General features: G+C 42.5%; 1 long non-coding RNA gene across 2 annotated transcripts in view; it reads left to right on the top strand.

Annotated features, from left to right (window-relative positions):
- The window catches only part of LOC146782843 (uncharacterized), a 310,363-nt gene that overhangs the window by 275,780 nt on the left and 13,631 nt on the right, over positions 1-20,952 (top strand). The window contains exons 3-6 of one of the 2 annotated variants that reach the window (XR_014972402.1): positions 10,288-10,411; positions 12,183-12,249; positions 13,259-13,325; positions 17,693-17,760. This is a non-coding gene — a long non-coding RNA (uncharacterized LOC146782843). Of the gene's footprint in view, positions 1-10,280; positions 10,412-12,182; positions 12,250-13,258; positions 13,326-17,692; positions 17,761-20,952 lie in introns of both variants that reach the window. The other variant, XR_014972403.1, reaches the window with a different exon arrangement.

Raw genomic sequence — 20,952 nt, 5'->3', positions numbered from 1 at the left:
ATTGCAAAGGATTGTGGGACTTGTGGTGCTACATACAGAGTGACACATGAGTCTCTGACTATAATTTTTATATACACTTTGGAGAACTTCCTTATTCACAATGACAGTGCAACACAGACAATCTTTTCATGCACTTTTTCTTTTCATCCCAATTACCTAGTACCATGTAGCGGACGTCACTAACAGGCAGCCCATGGACCAAGTGGTGGTGTATGGTTGTCAGGATATCCTCCTCCAGTGGGGTGAGACGGATGCGGGGTCCAGAGTATGCAGCAGGGAGGATCCGGTTTAATTCGATTAGAGAGTATTTCTCCTTCACCCTCTGCCTTTCATCCTTCCACTTTTTCTTGATGTCCTGGACTGTGCGCCTCTCCTCCCCCAATGCTGTGACAGCAGTGGCTAATTGCTGCCATAGGGCTGCCTTCTGTGTGCCACTGGTGCAGTAGGGTGGGAGTCCATAGAGGAGTTTATGGTGCCTCACTATAAACTCCACAAGCATGGTGGTCTCCTCTGCGGTGGAATTCTTCTTCCTCCTCAATAGCTCCATTATTCTCTGGCAGTGTCAGCATTGTGAACACAAACTCTGTGACCAAACCTGTTCCTTCAATGTGTGCTGCTCTTAAATGTTTTTTGGTGCTGCTCAATTAGTGTTAATTGGCTTCAGCTGGAGCATGGTGGGGGTAAGGTAGGAACTTGCAACATCATGGCAAACTGGAGCTGTTGGCTGGGATTGGCTGGAGTGTCGGCTGATGCATGGTGGGGGATGGTAGGGACTTGGACAGGTGTTTACCCTTGGCTCAAATGATCAATGGCCACAGTTCATGTATTCTGGCCCCAAATCAGAGCTTCTGGCCCGGGAGCGGATCTTCTGGCCCGGGAGCGGAGCTTCCCGCTCTGGATGCGGAATTTCCGCTTCGGGGGCGGAAATTCCGGCCCGAGTGCGGACATAGTTAGTAGTCGTAAGTCCATTCTGAGAATAGCAAAAGTAGTAAGTGCATTCTGTGAATGCCAAAAGTAGTAAGTGCATTCTGTGAATACCAGAAGTAGTAAGTGCATTCTGTGAATACCAAAATGGTAGTAAGTTTAGGATTTGGTCTTAAGTTAGTTCTGTGAATCGGGACCATAGTGTCAAATTTGGTTAAGGCACTATTTTCTAAGCTAGTGTCATTGGTGAAAGATAAATCGTTACTTTGGTATGAGGCAAATTTAGCAAATGGTTCTCCAGTGAAAATCTGTTGGCTTTTTCAGATTGTCTATAAATGGGCATTAAAGGACAGAATAAGGGGTTTTTATAAATCTACTGAATATAGAACTGCTGTTTTACACTCTAAAAGCAACATTTGATCAGATTGGCCAACCAATCTTGTGGGAAACTAGTTTGGGTATTATCTGAGGCTTAATGCAAATTGAATTTGTAACTATGTATGGGGTCAGGTAATGATATATTAAGGCACTTATTTTATTTGAAGTGGTTTACGACAAGGGTTTGTTTAAGGACCCTGTTTATTCTTTTTCTGTCTTTCCACAAATTTTTGTGGATGGTAACTTTTTCAACCAAATTAAATGATAATACTGAACCATTTTTAAGTTTAAACTAGACTCTTGGTTAAGCATTTCCCAGTGGGGCTTCGGAGATCCTTGTTTTAGCGTAATCGAAATTATAAACTTTCTGCGTCTTATTTTAAAGTCAGTAAAAGTATCTTACTATCATGTCTGTAGCCAGTCTGTCTTCATGTTTAGAACCAAAGCAACAAACCTGCAAAACACTTTGAATAGATTTAGAATGTTTGCACTGTACTCTGGCTTATCTTGGGAATATGGAGCCCATTGCAAAAGGGTCTCTGCTTTTGAATTGTTAATGATGGAACGGAAAAGAAATGGGAAAAGTAGATTTTGAGTAAAGTTTATTAGGTATCAACAACGTATGTAAGGACAAACATAATCTGGTGTTGGAGATGACTGTTCCATTTCTTAATTTAATGAACACAGCCATTCCAGTCAGTCCACTTCTAAATAAATATTTTGCCTTGCATGTTGTAAAGTTGATTGCATATCACTTTAAAACAAATAGTATGACCATAAGTATTAAATATTTCTCCAGTATTGGGGTGTCTTTCATAGATTCACATGCTTGAATATTCCCCGTCGTCGGAGTGGGAGTCCCACGGTAAATAATATAGCAATATATACAGCCATAAATATATATATATATATATATATATATATATATATATACATATACATAAGTAATCATATAAAACAGATATAAGTAAGTAATAACATCAAGAATGTCCCTATATGAAATTTCCATAGATACATGGAAAGAGAAAAAAGACATTCATAGTCTATCTCTGTCATTATGTTAGTCCGAACTCCGGCCAATCAGGCGCCAGCTCCTCTCTAGAACCTTCTCCTCAGAGCTCCTCACCTCAGATTTTCTACCGCACGTCGTGTGAAAGGGAGTCTCCCTGAGCTCTGCTCAGTTTTTTCTCTTCAGGATGACTTCAAGTAAGAAGTCTTTGTTTAGACCTTGTTCTTTTGTGGAAAGCTACGTTATTCTCAGAAGATCCACACAGTAAGTGTATTTACTGTCTTTACCCTACCATGAAGTGGGTGAATATAAATTCTGTAGAATTTGTTCTACAAAAACTCTGAAAGACAGGGAAGGCCGTCTCTTGTTGTGGCTCCAGAGACTTAAGGATAAATATGAAGTAATTTTCTGAGGTAGAAAACTTTACTTCTGGCCGTTCCCACACAGCCTCAAAACGCAGTAGTGTACAGGAGTTACCTACTCCTTTCCTTAAAAGAAGAAAATGTCTCTGACTATGACATCTGCCACTTCTTCTTCTTTGAATACTGCTGTGTCGCCCACGAGACATAGTTCTCAGGCTAGTGAGGTTTTCAACTTTCCAGTTTTTTCAAAGATGGCTCCGTCTACGATGGCTCCGTCTACGATGGCTCCGTCTACGATGGCTCCGTCTACGGTGGCTCCGTCTACGGTGGCTCCGTCTACGGTGGCTCCGTCTACGATGGCTCCGTCTACGATGTCTCCGTCTACGGTGGCTCCGTCTACGGTGGCTCCGTCTACGGTGGCTCCGTCTACGATGGCTCCGTCGACGATGGCTCCGTCGACGGTGATTCCGTCGACGATGGCTCCGTCGACGATGGCTCCGTCGACGATGATTCCGTCGACGATGATTCCGTCTACGGTGGCTCCGTCTACGGTGGCTCCGTCTACGATGATTCCGTCTACGATGATTCCGTCGACGATGGCTCCGTCGACGATGGCTCCGTCTACGGTGATTCCGTCTACGGTGATTCCGTCTACGGTGATTCCGTCTACGGTGATTCCGTCTACGGTGATTCCGTCTACGGTGATTCCGTCTACGGTGGTTCCGTCTACGGTGGTTCCGTCGACGATGATTCCGTCGACGATGGTTCCATCGGCAATGAATCTTTTGATGGTGGTTTCCGTCGACGATGGTTCCGTAGACGATTCCATCTACAAAGATCTCTTCAATAGCCTTCTATGCCTCAGAGCCCGTCGACTGCAGTCTCATCGGTAAAAATAAGGGTTTAAAAAAGACGACTTCTGCACAGAGGTCATTAAAAATCCAAATCTCTTCGACATATTCAGCGACTACTTCGTCCTTTGCTGCTGTTCCTTTATTACCATTACCACCGAGTACTTGACAAGAAAGGTCGGGTGAGGTTATATCGGTGGAGGATTCCCGCCTTCCTTAACCATTGTTTTACCACTGACTCAGATCAAGATTCAGAAGAAGGTTTAGCTGAATCGGTTGTGACAACTATAATCGGCGGTTTTTCCTTTATCACCACAAGTGTCTGTGGTTCCGCTTACTCCAGTGGTGCCAACAACTATATCGGAACCGGTACCGGCTCCAATACTTTCTGTGGTAATACCTACAGTACCGCTGAGACATTCTTCAACTCGGACAGTACCTCCTCATGATACTGAAGAAGAAGAAGAAATTCCTCAGGACAGGGAGGATGGTGAGATTCTCGATGATGGTGGCGATGCTGATGATGATGATGATGATGGTATGGCGGAGTGGGATAACTATCATGCCCAAACACCATCTCCCTCTCCGGTGCTACCTGGTGACTCACCACCTGTTGATATGCAAGTTCCACCAGTTAAGGGATAGGACAGCACTAACGTTCAAATTAACGAAGGATTATTTCCTGTACGATTTCAAAGATCAGCCTGTTAAACAAACACATACAATCCCTATAATCGAATTTATTGGGGAGGAAGGCAAAAAGATTATGGAGGCCTCATAGTCTTCCAGCACGGGTGCCTAGATTGGAGAAAAAGGTACAAATCACCATTAGGAGCACCAGCGTGCCTCACTGGTGAAGCGAAGCCAGTTTCTGTAGTCACACGCCGGGCTAGAAACCCTGCATCTACGATCACTGCACCACCTGATCGTGGTGGATGTCGTTTGGATGCCATAGGGTGAAAATTCTCTTCGATGGCTTCCACCATGGTGAGAGCGGCTAATGCTTTGGCCATCCTGGGTCGTTAGGACCGTCAAGTATGGGCGGATATGTCAACACTAGTTGAGCAACTGCCGGAACCGTCAAAGACCATGGCATATGACGAAGAAGAGGTTTTATTCGGAGATCAGGTGGATGAAGCTCTCCAATCGATAAAGAAAGATACAGATACTGCTCGCTCTCTGGGCACATTGCAATTTTGATAACAACCCTTTCGGGGTGCACGCGGACGCGGCACCTCCTCTATTTTCGAAGAGGAATCAATCAATATCGACCTTATAACCAGGGTTCAAACCGATATTCCTCTAACCAACAGCAAACTTCTCGACAGCAGTCTTCCAAGACTTACAGAGGAAAATCCTCTTACAAGGGTTACACTCCTAAGAGACATGACTTCCATCAGTCCCAGAAAATTGGAGATCGAATCTATCGGTGCTATTTTCAATGGTCCTCCATACAAGGAACCGTTGGGTTTTGGAAATTATAGCAAGAGGTCACACTTTGGAGTTCATCGAATTCCCTCCACCCACACCACCTACCGGACTGCCACCGGCTCATATCAAAGAACTGTTACAACAAGTTCAATTTCTATAACACAAGGAAGCCATAGGAGTAGTACCAAGATTTCAAAAGAGGGAAAGGATTTATTCCCGATTCTTCCTTATCACCAAAAGGAAGGGGGAATGGAAGCCCATTCTAGATCTGAGGGCTCTCAGCAGGTATCTAAAGAGACATTCTTTTCGTAGGCGAACGCATGTAGAGATCTTGCGATTATTTTCACAAGGAGATTTCATGGAAACAATCGACCTCCAAGATGCATATTTACATATCTCCATACTATGACAACATCGGAAATTTCTTCGTTTTCGAGTGGGTCGAGGGGATTTTCCAGTTCAAAGTTTACCATTCGCACTGCGCTCGGCCCCTCGAGGGTTTACAAGGGTGCTAGCCCCTGTGGTAGCGTACTACGTTCCAGGGGGTTCAGATCTTTCCATTTCTGGACGACTATCTCCTAAAATCGCAATCGAAAGTTCAACTTCTACAACACACACATCTTTGACAGGAGATGTTTTCGCGCCTTAGGGCTCTCCATAAATACCACAAAGTCCCATCTACTGCCTTCTCATCGCACGGATTTTCTGGGAGCAACCTTAGACACAGTGTCAGCAAGGGCACTTCTCTCCCAAGACCGTCTTCAAAAAATTCTCCGACTGGTAACCCTTATCAGATCAAAAAGACCCGTTTCTGTAAGAATATTGAAGTCCTTTCTGAAAATGGCGTCATCATGCATTGCATTGATCCCTCATTACAGATTACAGACACGCCCCATCCAAGGAGTACTGGATGTCCAAGAACGCCAGGTTACAGGTTCTTTAAACGATGTTGTAAACGTCACAGATCGGATGAAGTTGGCGCAAAGGTGGTGGACGCAACCGTTAAATCTAACGGAAGGCATTTCTCTTCTGACAATGGTACCAGACATGACAATAACAGACGCCTCTCTGGAAGGATGGGGTGCTCATTTGGAGGTTTTATCAATAAAAGGAAAATGGTCAATATGTCAAAAAAAAAAAAAAAAAAAAAAAAACCTGGCACTTCTACAGGTTGGATCTCATGGCTATATATTGCTGGCTCTCAAAGCTTTTCATCCTTTAATCCAAGGAGAATCAGTCCTGATACAGACAGACTATACAACCTGCATGCACTATATAAACAAGCAGGGCAGGATAAAATCTCCAAAACTGTCTCGACTAGCTCAGTCGATTTGGGATTGGTCTATCAACCATCGCATCACGATATGCAGCAGTTAATCGACCGGGGGTATCCAATATCCTGGCGGATTCCCTGAGCAGGTCCTCCTCATCGACCCATGAATGGGAGTTGCATCAACCAACTCTAGAGAGGATATTTCAACGATGGGGTCGCCCACAGCTGGATCTCTTTGCCACACTAGAGAACCGGAAATGCCGAGATTACGCAAGCTGGCATCCCCACAAAAGATGTCTGGGCAATGCCTTTTGATGGACTGGTACGATCTGTTTGACTACGTTTTTTCTTCCCCCAATCCCACTCGTACCTCGAGTTTCTGTGGTAGATGCGGAGGCAACCTTGCCATCTACTTCTATAGCCCCCCGTTGGCCTCGGCAGGCATGGTTCTCAGAGCTACTCCTACTGTCTCAATCCGAACCAATCATTCTACAGCCTCGTGCAGATCTACTCACGATGGACAAGGGGAAAATTGGTCATCCGAATCCCTCCTCACTGAGCTTATCAGCTTGGAACCTGAGCACTGTGAATTTGCCCATTTGGATATTCCACAGGACTGTAGAGACATTTTAGCTCAGGCGAGGGCTCCTACGGTGAAAACGTACAAATTAAAGTGGAAAAGTGTTCCCCACTGGTGTGCATCTAATGGGGTGCACCCGTTTTCACTCCACACCAGAACAATTGTTACCGTTCTTCTTGCATTTAGCTAACTCCGGGTTCTCTCATGCAACCTTTAGGGGTTTTTTCTGGCGGCAATTTTCCGTTTCCGTCAGGATGGTTCAACTTCCCTTTTGTTTCTTCAAGGATTATCCATCAATTCGTCTAGGGGTTATTTTGCAAATCTCCTCCATTGTGGCATCTGAACATCGTATTGGCTCAACTAATGAGACCACCGTACGAACCGATTCACAAGGTCGAGTTGTAGTATCTAACATGGAAGGTGGCTTTTCTTCGGGCGCTAACGTCTTCACGTCGCGTCCGTGACATTCATGCATTTACAATAAATCCACCTCTTTCCTACAGTTCAAACCAGATTCTGTAGTACTGCGTACAGATCCAAATTTCTTGCTGAAGGTGCCTTCAGACTGTCATATTAACGAACCAGTGATTTTAAGAACTTTCTTTGCTATCCGCAAACTCCTACGGAGCAGAGATTACATTCCCTGGATGTGAAACTAGGTTTAACATTCTACATCAGCAGAACGGCTGCTTTACGAAGGATTGATCAACTATTCATAGTTTATGGACGCTTTCACAAAGGTCGTCCAGTGACGAAACCAACTATTGCACGTTAAGTTTCAGCTGCCATCGTCTTCTGCCATCAAAAGGCAAACAAGCCATTGCATTCACCATTGAGGGCTCACTCCACCAGAGCAATGTCTTCCTCAACTGCTTTATTTGCTGGAGTGCCTTTGCATCAGAGCTGCAGAGCAGCTAGGTGGTCGAGCAGACACACGTTTACAAGACACTATTGCTTGACAACTTTAAACGAGGAGGATGCTGCAGTTGGGCAGGCAGTGCTTCGCAATCTTTTTAAATAAGATGAGCCTCTTCCTTCCCTCCTCCATATTGTTTCCATTTATAATTGACATAATGATGCATTTATACTGTTACAGTTATTCAGTACTGTCATATGCATAAGAAGATTGATTGTCATTACAATTTAGAAGCTGTGTGATCATGGAAACAATGATATTGTTACTGCTAGCTATTCTATATTCAAGCATGTGAATCTATGAAAGACACCCCAATACTGGAGAAGAACAATTGTTACTTACCTGTAAACAGGTGGTTCTCCAGTATTGGTGTCTTTCATAGATTCACATGCGACCCTCCCTCCTCCCTTCAGAGGCTCTTTTCTCCTCATACAGTCTGAGTAACTATGGTGCTACGAAAATCTGAGGTGAGGAGCTCTGAGGAGAAGGTTCTAGAGAGGAGCTGGCGCCTGATTGGCCGGAGTTCGGACTAACATAATGACAGAGATAGACTATGAATGTCTTTTTTCTCTTTCCATGTATCTATGGAAATTTCATATAGGGACATTCTTGATGTTATTACTTACTTATATCTCTGTTTTATATGATTACTTATGTATATGTATATATATATATATATATATATATATATTATGGCTGTATATATTGCTATATTATTTACCGTGGGACTCCCACTCCGACGACGGGGAATATTCAAGCATGTGAATCTATGAAAGACACCAATACTGGAGAACCACCTGTTTACAGGTAAGTAACAATTGTTCTTACCAAATGTTGGTGCTGACTTTGAGAGATAAAAGCCAAGGGGTATGTGAGATTTAAGTTTTTGTTTTAAATGGTCAAGCTAAGAATGGCAATCTTATGAAGAGTAGGAGAAAATTAGGCTACTGCTTTTATAGGTAGCAGTGGTAAGAACTGTGTTTGAATCATTCATGTGTTGAGACTCCTGTTTCTATACATTTGGGTCCTTATTGGACAGTGTTAGGTTCTGATCATCTGACAATAAATACCCATCACAGTGTGGTATATTTGCAGGCTGGACATAGCTTGAAAGAGTGAGTTATACTTTTTAGTGGATGTTTCTGGATCCGTACTACTCTTAGAATCTAGAATCCTCTTTAAAGTTTTTTGCAGCACCACAAACTTTGCAATCGTAGATACACGTCCCTTCTGGGTCCCCCACTCCATTTTCAGGGAGTGCTAGGACATAATTCGTTTTAATCTGAAAATGAATTGTGGTGAAAAGTACACAGGTACACACTAAAAACCCCCTTTTTCTGGTGGCGACCTTTCTGTTTTCGCATTCAGACCTAGCAATGCCATGAGATACTTTCCTCTGCTATTCTCCATCAGGTGACTTACAGGTGATATTCTCACAGGCATCTGAACCCAACTGAAAGCATGAATGCCATGGGGTGTGACATGGGAATTACTTTCTGGACTAAGCGCATCATATACTTGCAGAGAAAGGACCTGCCCCTTTTTCCTATTTGGATGTTTGAATGATGTGTGCTGCTTTGTAAGGGATATACACTGGACTGCTGGCTGCAAACTCTGGATGGCGTTACTGGACTTGGGAGCTGAAGGTTGAGTAGGCATAGGTTCATGACCTGCTGAGCTTGTGGAGCACCACCTAGTGTTTACAGGTTATACATTCCTTTCACCCTTGTGTTCTCAATATGTGGCCTGGAGTAATGATCCTGTCATTTGATGGATTTATTTACTAATATGACTGGCTGCATACACAGATGTGTGGAGTTTAACTGGGCGTGTCCTTAGATCTCTTCCTCATGGATCATGGATTCATCTGATTCGTATCAGCTTCCCCAATGCACCCCCCCCCTTTCCAAAAAGTCTTTCATTCAAATTCTGGGATGGGGTGGCTAGGAGGACAATTTTGACCCATCATTAAATCTTAAAGTGGGATGTATGTTCATACTATTCAGAGGATTGCTAACAAACCCACCTGTCTTTAAATGAGCTGCAGCTAGTTGTGCCAATGGGACAGGTAAATCTGGAGAGAAGCAAAATCTCGTACTGGTCAGGTAGCCTTTCTTTTGTTTTTAACTTTTTTTTTTAAGTAACTTGGACACATGTTCTATGTGGTGAGATGGTGCCAATGGGGTGGGGACCCTGAAGTAGTGAAGTGAACTGGTGTAAAGTCTTGCCTGCAGGAAGTTTGTCCTTTTTGCAGATGTTGGCACCTCATTTGGGGGTTCATTTGACACCCAATTTCTCTTCAACATCTGGTGTAACAAACACTCAGATTTCCGGCGATGGTTCAAGATGTTTTGTGTGGATGGGCAGAAGACGTGAACATGGCTGCAATTTGAGTGGCAGAGTTGATCATGGTTTCAACAGCTCTTACAGAAGGCAGCAATGCATTGTCCAGCCTCTATTTCTTGGAAGGGGTGCATTATGAGGTCAAAAATGTCCAATAGTTAGCTCCTCTGTAGCAGGATGGGGAAAGCGGCTTCTGAAACTTATTTTTCTGAGACTGCAGATGGTGGTGTGGACTGCAATAAAAAGCAGGTCTATTTAAGTTGATCAGCAAGGTCAAGACCAAGCCCTCTGGATGCGGAATGAAGACCCTTAAAGGAAGCCCTTGAATGAGACTTGTATCTGAGGTAAGGATTTAAATAGTTTAGTCTTTTTTTATGGTGTGGTGTTTACTTCTATAAAGGTGCATTTCCGTTTCCATAGTCCTGATTGTGCTAACTTACATGTAGCTTCTCTGAAATCTGTAAAGCTTAAACTCTTGTGATGTTGAAATGTGTATTAGCTCGAAGCTATATTGGGTATTAATTATTGAGCCCTTTATGGATGAAAAGGAGTGAGTAAAATTATGTTGACATTGAGTGGAGATGCCTTTGGCAACTGAGCATGAGCCTCCTACACCACAGGATATCTCCATTGGCCTCTTTGTGCCAGGTGGATAGCAATATTTCACATGTGCAAGTCGAAGCAAAGTTTGCCTAGTATTGTTGGTGATCTCAACAGGGCTTGAGACTAATCTTTATCGACTCAGTAGCTTCCTTGTCAGATTGTTTATGAAAAACTTTGCCACATCTAACTTCAATATTTTATCTGTATTAAAAAGTTGAACTCCAGAAGAGAAACTTTCTTTAATTAAACCTAGATTAAGTTTATCCTAATGTCACTGGTTATACATTTTCATTGGCCTCAAATTCTCAATTTAAAAGTGACTGTCAATAACACAATAGACTATTAACCATCTGTAATGTTTCCCTTTAATTTGTTGGCAGTGAGGTGAATAGCAGCAGCACCTCCTGCCAATTATCCATTCCATCATGGGCTTGGTAAAGCCTCTAATGTTACATGTGAGACAGAGCCAGATATGAGACTGGTGTAGTTGTGCTCCCTAGGAATGGTTCTGTCTGCTTTATCTGTCCCCAGCATGCACGGTACCTATAAATGGGGGTGCTAGACTGACTTAAGACCTTTCCCAGCGTCCTGCAGCCACCGCTCTCCTGCACTCAGTCTGGTCACCGCAATCAAAGATGCTCCTCTTGGGACCACTGACTGGCCAGAGCTAAAAGGTCCAGGCAGTAGTCTACCCTTGTTCTGTGGGGATCCAGAAGTTACTTTCCTCCCCATTAGTATGGTTGTCAGTAAACAAACTGTTTGTTGCAATGAGACCAATAGCTCTTAGCTTGACATTTAAACAACATTGCATATCTGATAGAGATCTCAAACCCTCAAATAACTAACGCTAGTTAACCCTACAAGAATATGTGCCCATCTTCAGGTATTGTCTGTCATGACGAAATGGCTTCTTGAGACAAACTCTTTTGTGGGTTCTGATTGATTAGAACAGGTTAACTTGCACTCCCAATGTAAAACAAAAGCTTATTTTCAGTTGACAAAGGTGAGCTACATGGATCTTGACTAGACCTTAAACCGCAAGTATTTCTATGCCTCATTTGGAAGCTTCATTTTGTTACGTTTAGCTCTGTTGGACCATGTGCAAGTTCAGGCAAGAAGATTGTTGGGCCCCAAAGTATGATTGATCACTCAGTTCCTTAATCTGAACTAATATACTAATCTTAATTTAAAGTTTTCCAAATATATAAAATAATTAGTGATCTTTTTAGCTTTAGAGATTATGGTCTCTTCAGTCTTTGTGTTCCTCCCATTTCTGCCCTACCAAATGAATGTGCCTTTTGACTTGAGTGACCTCCCTCCCCAAGGAATGTTGGGTTGATATTACCTTTTTAGATGTGTGATCTGATGCAATGTTGGCAGGTGGAAACTGGGGCAAACTCACTCAATGGAGAACTTCCCCTGCATTATCTCAGACAGTCCATTGGATTAGTAATAAAACTGTTTTCCAATCTGTGAAGTCTGATTTGTGCCTTTCATCTTATAACTATGCAGTCAGTACCATGCTCCACATGTGTTCGTGCTCTTCAGGGATGGACCGGTACCAGCCCCAGGTGATAAAGTAAGTTACTTCATTTAAGTACCAGTGTGTTTACTTCTTTCTAAATATTCACCAGAACACACGTTTCCAAAGGCAATACGAGTCTTGGGTAGATTTGTGAAGTGAATGTATAAACATAGTAGACATTGTGTGTTTTTTAAACCGGTACTTTACAATCCTATCTGCATGCATTTGAAATGAGCAATACAACACATTTTATGAATACTCACTTTTTATCTGTTCTTGTACAATGCAGTTGTGTGCACAACCCAAGACCTGATGCTTCAAGCACAAACCGTGTAAATGAATGTGAAAGCGAGTATTGACTTACCTGTAAATTCTTATAAATGTGTCCAAGCACTCACCTTGGACTAATGTTGCTGTGTATTCCAGATGCACCACCTAAAATGCACGCCTGAATGTAATTTGAGTGTGTGACACTGTAGGAGAAGGGGGTTTGAGGAACAGAGGGCACTGAGCTCCCTAACTAGATTCTTCACTGAAGACACAACTTCCTGTTGGCAATGAGAATGTTCACCTTAATCCCAAGTCGGCTCAGAGAATGCCTCCTAAATAACAGCCATATGTTAAGACATGTGCCACATGTTTCGGCGCTTTCTAATCAAAGTTACCAGCAGTTTGAATTTTTCTGTCAACTTTCTATCCACTTTGCCTTTCTAAATATCCTTGGAGAATTGCGATAGTATACTTAAGTTTAATTTGATTTCTCAATATTCAACAGTTTACCAATGATTAAATTAAAATTGTTTTCAAGAAAGTTAGTTTATTTGACCAATTATACATTAGTTTGCCACTAAACTTGACAGTTTAAAAAGTTAGATTTGTAAGACTATTACTAAATCTGAAATCAAATGTTTGCACAAAAATATGAAGTCTTGTTATCATGCTATATTGTGAATTTTCAACTTATGTGATCATGGAATTGTTCTAGTCTTGTTTTTGCAGAAAGCAAAGAAAATAGAATGTGTGCAGGAACCTTGTAATATATCTTGCTTTATTCTGTTTATAGGTCCCAATGTGAAATACATGTTTACTGCTAAGGAAGACTCTACTGACTGGATATTGGATTTCTGTAGGTAAGTTGCTCTGACTCCTTCTCAGAGCTCCTCTAGTGTCCAGAGAATGAAGCCAAGCAACTGCTGGTTGCTTTGGGTAGTATTTAAATAGTAGAACATGTCCAAAGATGGCCACTGGTTCACATAATTTCAAGCTTGCTGGAGATCTCTCCAGATTTCAATTTCTCATTGCATTTTTGGAGAGATCACGGGAGGGAAGAGTTTCTCTGGAGGGTGGAGGCAGTGAATGGTACATGGAAGATGAAGAAGTGACATGGTGATTCTAGCCAGGAAAACATAAGGAGAGCCATCAGTATGGGGCATTAGAAAAATAGTACAATAAGGAGGGGCCAAAAGCACATGCGACCAGTGTCTCGATATATCACTCTTGGCACATGGTACAAGTCTTAATAGAACCCCTCCCAAATGTCACACTATAGCTTGTAGTTTGGTAGGATCTTTTTGTGTGGAACAATTGAACCAATCTGGGAGTAGGGACATGTCCAGACTTCTCCCAGTATTGGTCCTTTGGACCATATCCCTTCCAGTCTACAGTACAACTTTTTATAAAGTCTTTCTGACTCCAGAATCCTTACTACTTCAAACTCAAAATTCTGTCCCATTTGGACAAATATAGGCGGGAGTGTATAGAATGTTCCGGTTTTCCAGCACCAACTCTTACCCTACTGCTATGCTTGGATTTTTTTATGCTTTACCAGGTAATCTGTTGTGAAGTGTTCTGACTTTCTGCAGTATAAACATAAATTCAAATGTGTCCTTTATTCCCTTTCCTTTCAACAGTCGTCCACAAATACTCCCTATTTGCATAGGTTCACTAGTATCCAGATTGTGGGACTGACTTTTCTTTACCTGCTGCACCACTAGAATTCTAGTATCCCCTTTGACATTTTTGCTGTTTCACTTAATCTATAATCAAGTTTACCTACAAAATCAATAAGTTAATCAGTCTTCAGAAAGATTAAGTATTTGAACTAAGGCAGTGTTAAGATAATCTCGAAGTCCTCTGTCGAACAATGATGCTCCCTTATCCTCAGGCCAGCTTGTTTCCATAATCTATTAAAACTAGAGATACATATGTTTTTAATACCCTCTTTTAGACTTGGGACCTCATTGTCCACTGCCTGCATGTTTGTGTCAGGCAAAGTGTTTTCTAGTAACTTCTTTAATATTTTGGAAATTGTATAGCAATGGATTCCACCCCCCATCTGCTAATGGAATAGTTCGCAAATCGGCATTCCCGCCCAAGCAAGACCATCAATGCCAGCTTTGGAGAATTGTCAGGCTTACAAATAAACTATACCTTCCATTGATTCACACAGTAGTTTGTGCTTCCACCAGTGCTTCATTTGTGATGGTGTGTGGCAGGGATACGCACCAGCACTTATTTTGAAACACTGGCACTTGGTTAGGAGAGGGAACCTCTTAGCCTAATTTTCTTTAACATAATACAAGTATTTAGCAATTCAGTATATCAAATATGATAAGTGCACATCCAGGCCATTCCTACCACTTGGCGTGACCTGCGGAAGTCCAAATATCAGACTTAGTTTGAAGCTTAGAAGGCAATGCTAGTAGTGGCATTCAGCAGCAGTGGCAGGGGCTGTAGGTGGTGCCAGCGGCAGAATACCTTCAACCCTGGCACTTCATATTTTTTTTTTTTTTTACAAACTAAGCACTGGCTTCCACTGGAAGATAACTGGTAGGGCTAAACCTACGAGATGGGAAGTTGTTGCTGTCCGTTCAGGGGTTTTCCTGTCGGTAAATTCAGGTAAATGTAGTGGTATTTGGACTAAACATAGTCTGCGCTGGGTACTGAATGGGGGCTGTAACACCGGTCTCGAACTCCACCTTGGCACTGATCTTGGCTCACTTGCAGTTGGTAGGATGCATAGATTTGCTCTTGGCCAGTATCTTTGTAAGTCAATGTTTAGAGCTTGAATGTCTTGATGCAGGGTCACCGTTTCAGCTTGAATAGCAGCTAAAGTTTCTACCATATAAGACATAGTGGGCCTCCCACAAAGCCTCAAACACTGCAAATGTATTTGGTTGTCTGCACTTTGATCAATGTTGCTCAGGCATGAGAAAGTTCTTGGGCATGGCTTTGTTAAAGGCATTTGCAATAGTGCACATCTCACACCTGACTATCTCGGTGTTATGCAACCAGAAACTGCAAGTGCAGGTAGACCAGTTAAAACATTCATGTTAAAAGATTTTAAAATTTCTTGACACGTCCAAATTTGTAAAGAGAGCTTGTTCCAATAAAAGGGGGTAATGGATGGAAAAAGGTCTGCCGCCAAATCTGGAAGTGCGGATATGGATTTTTAGTAAAGCTGAATTTGATGATCTAAGCCTTCACAAAGGCTGGTATTGGCTGAGTCATGTAGGTAAGCAGGAAGCTGCTTGGTTAAGGCCATATGTGTCAGGCAACAGTTTTGAAAATGCCATGCTTCCTGATAGACAGCCAGTAAAGGACTTTCAAAGTCTGAGCAGAGGATGAGCAAGAAAGGAGGTTGCAAATTATTCGGGCATCTGATTTCTAAACCCCTGAATCTCAGCCTGCAAAGAATCACTTGCTGCTACAAGTAGTGCATTCCCACAGTCCAGTCAACTAGTAATCGGTACCCCTTTTTTTTTTTTTTTTTTTTTGATGAAATGGGGAGCCACGAAAAACAAATCTAACTTGACATAAAGGGGCTAAACAAGTGCACCAGATTGTACTGACTCGGTTCTTCATAGAAATTGTGTGGTCCAATTTGATGGCAATGTTTTCAACAATCTGTTTCGGGCAAGGGGCAGGGCCTAATTCAGCAGGCCACCAGTCTGTTGACCAAGACTCCAGAACTTTGCCAAACAGCACTATCCCTTTTTTTTGCTATTTAATTGGAGGTAGTTGTTAGTCATCCAATCAGCAATTTTCCTCATGCAGTCAACAAATTGAATTTTGGCCATATCTGAAGCGTGCCCAAAAGAAATTACAAGTTGGGTGTCATCGATCAATAGAGAAGGTTTGGGTCCAATTGCTGAGAAAACCCCTGAGTCAGTATAGAGCCCTACCATATATACCCACATCGTGCAGACTGCAGACTGCAGATTAAGATGGGATGCAAGACCAGGTCAAACACCGTAGACAGATCCAGCATTACAGGAAGACCTGCGCCAAGTTAGTCTGATGGAGTCTGTGACTGCTACTAGTGCTGTTTCCCTGCTTTTCATTGCTCGAAAGCCTGATTGTGAGGGGTCCAGAATCTTATTCTCTTCCAGAAAGGTGGCCAGCTGTTTGTGGCATTCTAGGCACTTTTCTAACAGAGTAGTCAAAGAGATTGGGTGGTAGTTGGAAAGAATATCAGGGTTGATGTTTGGTTTTTGAAATATTGGAGCCACCTGGGCAGATTTACCCTCTGCCCGAAGAGAGGCAGAATTTATAGTGTGATTAAAAAGGTCAGTGATGGCGGTGCAATACAGTGGGCTAACAAGGAAGTGACCTTAGGAGGGCATATGTTCCCTGGGGATCCAGATTTGGTGCCGGCCAACATCAATTATACCTGTTCCAGTGAGCATGGTTCCATTTTCTCTAAAGCAGAGGCACTATTGAGGGAAGTCAGATCAAAGTTCTTGTAAGTGCTCCGTAGACTCTGGGCAGGGAGGTTATTAGAGATGGCATTGATCTGGTCTCTAAAAACATCTGCCAGAGTCTCTCAGCGATTGTCTTTCGGTCAAGAACCACTGTTGCTTCGGAAGTAACATGGATCCCACCACATCCTGCATCTGGACATGCACACCCATGTGAGTGAATCTGCGTGCATATACCTGTAGGGGAAGGGATGTGGGGAGGAGACACTGAGCTTCCTCACTAAATCTTCACTGAAGACTACATTTCTCTTGGCTTTGTGATAATGTTCTCCTGACTCCCATTGTGGCCCAAATAAAAAATAAGAAATCTCTTAAAATGTGCATCACGTGTTTCAGCATTTTGAAATCATTCCTTGATCTCCGCTCTTAATTTACCAAATACTATTCTTTGAGAATAGTGTTACTTTTCATTTGAGTTAAGTTCAGTTTCTCAGCATATGACAGTGTACCGATGACTTACTAAGAATTAAACTTTCAAGAAAGTTCCTTCAAGCAATTTTACATTCATTGGTCTAACAATCTTAGTGGTTCAATTAACTCAAGATTACAAAGTCTATAAGACTATTGCCTCATCTGAAATCAAATGTTTACACACACATTTGCGTTCTTCTTTTCCTGCTGTAATGTGAATTTCCACATTACAAGATGACTGGGTTGTCCTTTTTTTAACTTTGATTTTCACAGACATGAATTAATGCATTAACCCTGTAACCTATCTTAATTTGCTTGTTTTCCAGTTCACATTGTGAAATACTGTCTACTGCCAGGGAAGACTCATCTTGGACTTTGTACCGGATTTCTGCAGGTAATCTTCCTTAGTTCCTTCCCTAACCACTTCCCATGTCGGAAGAATAAACCAAGCAATTGGCAGATTAAATAGACTGCACCCAAAGATGTTCATCAGATGCCTGAAATCTCACTTGAAATGTCAGTTTTTCAGTTTCACATTCCTTTGAGGGGCAAGGACAAGAGGATGCCTGGTACACTGGAGGTGAGGAAGTGACAATAGGATTCATAGCGTGGGAACATTAGGGTAGTCACTAAAAGGAAGGATGAGGGGTTTCTCAGTATGGGGGACATTAGAGGGACAATAAATAGGGGCCAGAATTAGAGTGGACAATGCCCAGTCATCTCTTGACACACAGCACAGGCCTTGAAAATAGGCTGCTAGTAGCTTGGGAAAGCAGCAGAGTATAGAGCATATCAGATATATGGGCAGATGCTTGCCCATCACTACTAATGTATATAGTCGTCCAAAAAGACTTCAGCTGAAGAGGGGTGTTACAATAGAAAATCTAAAAACAGTAGACCATTCTTGGTTATAGCGAGAAGTAAAACCATGGATGGTTGATGCCAGAATGCATTTTGATGGTCACCATTGTGCTGTGGTCTCAGCACCAGACATATGAAGCGGTTTCAGGGCATTTTATTTAGCTCTCTGAAGTAAAGTTATGTTGCAGTTTCAGGCCTTTGCCAAGCCCGACACTTCAATTCTGAGTTATTTTTCGATCTGTGGCAAGCTTGGCCTTTGGGCTAGCTCCTGTGCTCAACATGCCAAACTAGGGCCAGCGTCGGCACTGGTGGTACCTCGTGAGACAATATTTTTTGACTCCCTCCCTTAACCTCCTTCTCCACGGATTCCCTCACTACCACCCTCCAACAGTGCCCCTGATCTCTCCCTGGCCCCTCTCGTGCATTTAATTTGTTTTCTAGTGTTACTTACACCAGTGTAGGGTGTCAAAACTTTACATCACACATACATTATACGGACAAAATAAATCATACATGCATAACTCAGTCTACTGGAAATGTTACATATGATAACGAGGATTACAAAGTGTAGGAGTGGCATGTCACCAATACTAATGGGCAGTATATTTTAACTGTTTGTGATGCTTTTAAAATCCTGAGTTTGTGCTTCGCCAGACCAATGGTTGGGGTTGGCTTTTCTAATGCGTTTCTACCTAAATTAACCTTTTTTTTAGCAACATTAGGATAATGAAAGACTGGGGAAAAACAAAGTTCCAACTCATACCATGCATTTTGCATGCAGCTCCTACTCTGTTCATAGCTCACTGTGCTATATTAGGGTTGTAACTTATGAATTTCAAGTAACAAAAAGATGTCTGTGACGAGTACCCACTGAGCTATCCACATAAACCGTTCTTTGACCAGCACGATGCACGTTCTTTGCTGCAGGCATATTGACCCCTGCGCTACTTTAAGATGAGGCGAACTGCAACAAGACGTAAGATCTCTTTACAAGAGATGCATTGATCACCAGAGTTATCTTGACATTTTAAGCCTGAAAACTACTGGACAGAAAGGAACTCTGTAGCAGGTGATGCTATACCCAAACTTTATTTCTGAACCGTGCCCGCCCAAGCTCACCACGAGGTGCAGCTGCACCGGTGGCACTGTCCTGAAGATAGCCCTGTCCCAACCCCTGGAGGTCACTGTGCTTGTTCTTCAGTCACACCAAATGAGCTCTGGATGTAGAGTCTTTTCAGTTTGCCCCTGTACCTAGGATACAATTGGGTTATGCAGTGTGTTATAAAAATATAAATAAATCGATCCCATGTATCCCTTTTACTAGAATAGCTTCATTTGCCTAATTGATGGCACAAGACTTTTGCAGCTCTGCTTTTCATTGCTAACAAATGTGTAGGAATAAATATTTCACCTAGGATTCGCCTACAGTCTGCTCTTTGCCTAAAGCAGACAAGCGGCTTTGTCCGAAATTATATTAAAGTCAGACTCTTTCATGAACCTTCAATCAATCCTTTAGATTGCCTTGGTACCCTAGACGGGGGCAGGATATTAATGAGTTTCCAGATTTCACCAGCTGAACATCTCATGCTGACCTTTTAACCAGTGTGTAGACTGGTAAAGACCCAAAGTTCTCAGCACCAAACAACTAGAGTCTAGTCTTCTTGACCACTCAGGAGAGACACGCAGTGACCCTGGTTTTGTGTCAAGTGGCAGTGACGTTTAACCGCCTCTTTCTTTGACTCAGAAGGTAATTCTGATAATCTCGAGGTATGTTGACTAACCAGAAACTCATTGTCTAGGTGGCCATGGCATTGGTGACTTTGAGGAAATTGAACTCTGTTTCTCTTGTCTAACCTGGAGTAAAAGCCAAAGGGCTAAGGACAATCTCGAACCTGCACCTTGTAAAGAAGCATCTTGCACAGAGTTTTAAGACAAAGGCCTGTGCTCAAGGCCTTTCCGACTTAGTTTGTGACACGGGATGCGTTAGAAGCAGCTACAGGGGTCGTGTGACTAACTCCAGTTTGTGTGCCCCAGACTCCAATTGAGGATCTTTTCCTAGCCGTAGCCAGTTGTGTGGAAACGAGGCTGGACCACGCGGCCAAGCTGAATTTGAAGGCTTGTGTTCCTCCCATTATGGTTACTGTTACAACCGTATATGAAAGTGGAGATTGTTCACCCATCAGAGTGGAGCCTTTGGGCCAGTCTGTTCATGGAATTATCCAGGTCTATTTTCTCAATACAATGACTTCGGCATCCGGGTCGCTCCTTCACCTTCCTAGTCTTGATGAAGACCCGTGCTTGAGGTATTCAGTGGCCCCTTTCCCTCCCCAGGTGTCGGGTCGAAACTTCGATGCTCTTTCATTAAGCCTGGATCGTTTGGATAACTGTGCAGAGTGGCAATATCAACTTAACTAGACCACTTCCAGATGTGATGTGTTGTATAGAAATTGCATACTGGACAGGCTTCTACGTACAATATGATTTGTGAAAAGGTCTGAAGGACCCCCTCCTTTTTTAAATTTTTTTATTTTGTTTTATTTCCTTTTTCTACTCCTTATCCACAAGAGTATCTTCCCTGACCACTCCTCTCTATCACTTTATCCATTTGTAGAGCTAAGTTTTCGATGCAATGTGTAAATAAAAATGTTGTTTGAGACTCACTTATAAGTGATGTAACTAAACTTTCAGAAATGCAATTGTGTATGTGTTTTAATCTTCTTCTGTT

The sequence above is a fragment of the Triturus cristatus genome, chromosome 12 (assembly GCF_964204655.1).
Source record: "Triturus cristatus chromosome 12, aTriCri1.1, whole genome shotgun sequence".
NCBI classification, from domain to species: domain Eukaryota; kingdom Metazoa; phylum Chordata; class Amphibia; order Caudata; family Salamandridae; genus Triturus; species Triturus cristatus.
This window is presented reverse-complemented; position numbering and strand designations above follow the sequence as displayed.